The sequence below is a fragment of the Triticum dicoccoides genome, chromosome 5A (assembly GCF_002162155.2).
Source record: "Triticum dicoccoides isolate Atlit2015 ecotype Zavitan chromosome 5A, WEW_v2.0, whole genome shotgun sequence".
Classification (NCBI taxonomy): domain Eukaryota; kingdom Viridiplantae; phylum Streptophyta; class Magnoliopsida; order Poales; family Poaceae; genus Triticum; species Triticum dicoccoides.
In genome coordinates, this window is record NC_041388.1 from 122,562,176 (window position 1) to 122,567,979 (window position 5,804).

The window sequence follows — 5,804 nt, forward strand, 5'->3', positions numbered from 1 at the left end:
ATGGTTTTTTTCTTGGTATGCGAAGTAACCAGAGGAGTGAAAGCCTCAACTCCTGCCTTCACCTTCACCTGGACTACGGTATGACAATTGTTGATTTGGTGGTGCATTATGAGAACTGTATAGTTCGCCTGCGTGAGAACGAGGCGTACGATGACTGCGAGGCATTCCATAAGGAACCACCGTCTGTTACTGAATATAAAGTCCTTGAGGAGCATGCCGCCAAAGTATTCACACCTGCTAATTTCTACATCTTGCAAGATGATTTGCATAAGATGGGTCAGCTGGAGATATTTGAGACGCTCGTGGGAATTGGGCGTGAGACATTCATTGTGACATGGAAGGATAACCACAACTTTAGGTACAATGTTGTTTATGAACCAGGTAACTCAGAAGAAACTATTACATGCAGTTGTCTTAGGATGGTTCGGAAAGGGCTGCCATGCAAACACATTCTGTTTGTTCTCCATCATCTGAATTTAACTGAAATACCAAAGTGTTGTGTCCTTCATCGGTTGTCCAAACATGCAAGAGATGGGTTGCCTGTGCAGAGGAAGAGTGATATGTTTGGATGGGGTTGGTCAGGGCCATTGGAGAGAGAACGGTATAGTGCAATATCCATTAAAACCGCACAAGTTGCTCATGTTGCAGCAAATGATCCCTTCTTGTTTGATGAGTTGATGAAGTGTCTAGACAACATAATAGCACAGAAAAAGATTTCAGAGGAGGAACTTATAGGAAGTAGAAGGTATGCTATGCTGAAGAAGGAGGCAAGTCAAGTGCAACAAGTTGAGCCTGGTATTGGTGATCCTCAGAAAGTTTCGACGAAGGGTGCACCTAAGAAGGGGCGGTCAAAGGGGGGCCCCGGCGTTACAAAGAATGGTAGGCCAAAAGATTTTACAGAGAAGAAAAGTGGTCCTTTGTGCAGTTTGTGTAGTCAAGCAGGTCATAATAAGGCTACATGTCATTTGAACGAGAAGTAAGATGTTATCTTCTTATTGTTGTTATGTTCCTACTTTGATTTTAGCAACTATATTTGCTCACCAATTCTTTATGTTTTGTTCAGGAACTGGGCATAGGTACAGATGCAGGTTGGTTTGTACGAAGAATAAAAGTGGTCGCACGAACCTTTGTCGTTTTTTATTCGTACGTGTCTGCAAGAAAACTTGATAAGTTATTTGTTTGTGTTTTGATAAAAGATATATGTAATAAATTTGGAGATGACATTGCATATGTTATACTACCTGGGCATGATGATGATTTTGTTTGCTGTTTGCTACCTGGGCATATATGTTGTACTGATGATGATTTTGTTTGATGTTGTTTCTGGCCGCTACTTTCTGCCAAAATAATTGAAAAAGTGAAGTTTTAAAAAAAAATGCCCGACCACCGCTGCTGGGCCCATAGTAGCTTACGGAAGCTACCCAAATCAAGCCCAAAGGCGACTCGGGCGGCCGATCGAGCCCACTAGCGGGCCCAGCAGCGGGGTCCAACGGGGCGCACGGGGATAATAAGAGAGGAGTTCGAAAGGGGGGGGGCAGAGGCAGCTATTTAAGCCGCTCCTGGCGCCCCCCCGCTTCCGAGGTGGGACTAAAACTTGGGCGCTGCCCCGCGCGGGCGAGGGGAGGGGGCGTGGGCCGGGGGAGGGGCGAGGGGAGGGGGGCTTGGGCCGGGGGAGGAGCCCCGCGCGGGTGAGGGGAGAGGCCGTGGGCCGGGGGAGGAGCCCCGCGCGGGCGAGGGAGGGCCAGCCCGTTTTTTTATATATTTTTTCTGGTTCGTTTTTTCTTTTTCTTTTTCTTTTTCTTTTTCTTTTTCTTTTGCTCTTATTGAAATGATCCATAAAATGCCTCTTAGAGTTGACAACCTTTCCATCAGCACGAAGAATAAGCCAGTGGGACACCCAAGATGATAATATGTGACGGTCAGCACGAGGATTATGGGTCTGCATATGGTTGCAATAACAATTGATGACCTACAAAATAATATAACAGCAATACGCCTATTAGATAATTTATATGCAAATGACATGTCCAACTTAATAACTTATTGCTAATACTTACACCGCCAAACGTCCGACCAATTTGGTGCAATTGCATGCATGCGATCACGTACACCCAGTGCAACCAGGCTATTTTACGGTCTACCGGAGGGGGGTTCCCGACTACTTTTTTTTTCACTCCGCCAAACGGCACGAAACTTTTTCCGCATGATGGCATCACCCTCGACAGCACCCACGCCAGTTTGCATATTTTTCCGACGCTCGACGCGTTTTCTAGGATTTTCCCCGTGAAGTTTGCATATTTTTCCGACGCTCGACGCGTTTTCTAGGATTTTCCCCGTGAAAATGCCGTAAAACAATGGCCGGACGTGACGCAACGTTTGTTTTGTGTCCGTTTTCGTTCCAACCTTGCGTGGGGCCCTACGTAGGCCGTGCCCGCACGTCCGACCAATTTGGTGCAATTGCATGCATGCGATCACGTACACCCAGTGCAACCAGGCTATTTTACGGTCTACCGGAGGGGGGTTCCCGACTACTTTTTTTTCACTCCGCCAAACGGCAAGAAACTTTTTCCGCATGCTGGCATCACCATCGACAGCATCCACGCCAGTTTGCATATTTTTCCGACGCTCGACGCGTTTCCTAGGATTTTCCCCGTGAAAATGCCGTAAAACACTGGCCGGATGTGACGCAACGTTCGTTTTGTGTCCGGTTTCGTTCCAACCTTGCGTGGGGCCCTACGTAGGCCGTGCCCGCATGTCCGACCAATTTAGTGCAATTGCATGCATGCGATCACGTACCACCAGTGCAACGAGCTCTGTTTGGGTGTGTCGGCCGGGCTACTCTCAAAGCCGTTTTATTTTCGCCTACACCGAACGACCCCTTACTTTTTCCACGTACTCCAGGCATCATCGGGAGCATGCACGACAATTTTCATTATTTTATTACGTCTGATGCATTTTCTACGGTTTTTTCGGTGCTGTCTACATTGGGCATGCCTTAGGTCTCTGATTTCGTTCATATCTTGCGTGAGGGCCTACATTGGGCATGCACACACCCTCGCAAAAAATTGTTTTATTTCATGCATGCGATCACGCATTCCTAGTGCAACCAGCACCGTCCATATCTTGCATGTGTCGATATTTCATGTATTTGTTCCACATTAATTATTACAAACTTTTTTCACAGAGAATAAAAGTGGTTGCCCGAGTCTTGTCTGAATAACCTATGCTGTTTTTTATTCGTAAGTGCGTGCCACAAAACTTGATAAGTGATTTCTTTATGTTTTCTCAAAATATTTATGTAATAAATTTGTATTTTGTACTGTCCTATGTGAAATAGTCTGTAGTTTCAAAATTCCGTTTATTTTGTTGGTTGTCGTTTCATGATGATGATGCCATTGTATGTGTTATACTACCTGGGCTGACCGACGTGTTGAAAATACACCCGGCCGTGTTATTGTCTCATGCCATATTTTTACCGTGTGATTATTTTCTCATGCATTTTTTTCACATACACGTCGCCACAAACCCGCGCATGCACAGAAGATCGCACCCACCGAATCGCACCTACCTCATGCCAGCCAACCAGCGCCTCCCTCCGATCCCAGCTGCCCAATCACCGCCTCCCTCGGATCCCGCCACCACGCACGGACGCCGACCGGATCAGCCTCGCTCCCCGCGCCCATCGACTCTGAGCCGCCCGACCGCATCCTCCTCGATCTCCCCGCCCCCATGCACGCCTCCAACACGTCTCCCGCAACGTCCGCATCCTCCTCAATCTTCCCGCCCGCATGCACGCGTCCAACACGTCTCCCGCAACGTGTACTACCTATTCAGCGCCCACACACAAAACAAAAATTTGCCCGACCGCGAGTGGCGCCCGCGCGGGCGAGGGGAGGGGGGCGTCGGCCGTGGGCCGTGGGAGGGGGCGAGTGGCACCCTGCCTCTATGGGCCGAACTGGGCCGGCCGGTGACAGCGCAGAAAACGGCCTCATTATCCCTGCGGCGGCCGCGTGCACCGAGGGACGCGTTGCAGCGCGATTTTAGTCCCACCTCGGAAGCGGAGGGGCGCGAGGAGTGACTTAAATAGCTGTCTCCGCCCCCAATTTCGAACTCAGTTGCTATTACTCACCACTGCCCCGTTGCACCATGATGATGGGCCCTTTAGTGGGCTAAATCGGCCGCCCGAGTCGCCTTCGGGCTTGATATGGGTAGCTTCTGTAAGCTACTATATGGCTCAGCATCGTTGGTTGGGCATTTTTTTAAGTAACTTAAATTTTTTGCCGGTATTTCATGTGTTTACTTCATCTTTTTTACTTCCATGTGTTAACTTCATATTTTTACAAAATAAAAATATCCCATTAATAACAAAAACATTTTCATGTGTTTACTTCATCTTTTCCTGCTGAGGTTGCGTGCAGTGCAGTGTTCGTGTTAGGTGCACCCTGTGGCGTACCCTCGCGTTTGCGTGCATGGTGCATGCACGTGCGCTTGGTGCTGTTAGGTGCACCCCGTGGTGTATGCGTGCGTTTGCGTGCATGGCACATGCATATGTGTGCGTTGTCGTCGGTTGTGCGTGCTTTCGATACACTGGGGTTGTTTGGACTGTGTTTTTTCTTTTGATATTGGTTGTAGCAGTTTTTTGTATTTTTAGATAATTTTGTTCCCAGTGCTGAAATTTTTGTATACAACCATTCCATTACTCATTGAAGCAACATAATTTCCTTCATATTTAGGATATTTTACATTCGAACGAAATTTTACATGAAAAAAGATTAACATAAAACTAATCTAACTACTCCTCCTTGCTACTCAGAAGATCAACCACTACCGTCTGGCCGCCGTCTTCGCCGCCGTCTTCGCCGCCGTCTGAGTCGTCGGAACTGCCCAAGTATCCGAAAAATTCGTCAAGGGTAGACGACTGCTGCGCTAGTGTATCGGTCGACTCCCTGATCGCCTGCCAGTATCCCGGCTCGTCTGCCGGGTCCCTCGGGTCAACAACATCGTCCGGCGGCATCCAACCGATCTCCGACGTGGAGTTCCGGATCGCGCGGATCAAACCCGGCGACTCCAACGGGTCGCCCTCCTCTTGCATCGCCGCTAGTTCCGGCGGGATGTGAAACTCAGGGGCGGCCGCTGGAGCGGCGGGAGCGGCCGGCGCGCCTGCGCGAGCGCGCCGACCGGCACGGGCCTGCACACCCGGGGCGGCGGGGGGCGCGAGGGGCGCGTTTGGAGCGTCCGCGCGGATGCCCCGAGACTTGTAGAAGCTGACGACGGTGTCGAAGTCGCGGCCTACCCAAAAGTTGAGGCGACCTTCGGGGTTCCACGGACCGGGTTGTGCCGGCCCAGGCGTGGCATAGCCGTCGCTCGTCACGTGCCATCCGTGTGCTAGGCGACATGACGGCGGCACGGGGATGCCGTGCCGGTAGATATCCACGGTCTGCGGCCCGCTGAGGCTAGAGGGCCACAGACCGCCCGGCGCGGCGCCGCGTCCACCACCTCGTCCACCACCGCTGCCGCCGCCTCCGCCGCCGCCAACCGCCCGGCGACTGCTCCCTGCGCCTCGACTGCCGCCTCCCCAGCCGAACCAACGCCGACCGAAGCATCCGCGTCCACGAGGCATCGCGCCGGAGAGAGCCGCCGCCCCGGAGATCGATCGGAGAACGTGGGGTCGCGGACGGTCTCTAAGAGGAGAGGCGGAGTCGGGGCGGTTTATGAGAGGCTAGCGCGCGGGTCGGGGGTGGATTTATGGGAGGCGAGGGTCGGGCGCGGGTCGGGGGCAGGCGAGGCGGCAGCGGGGGCGGGGG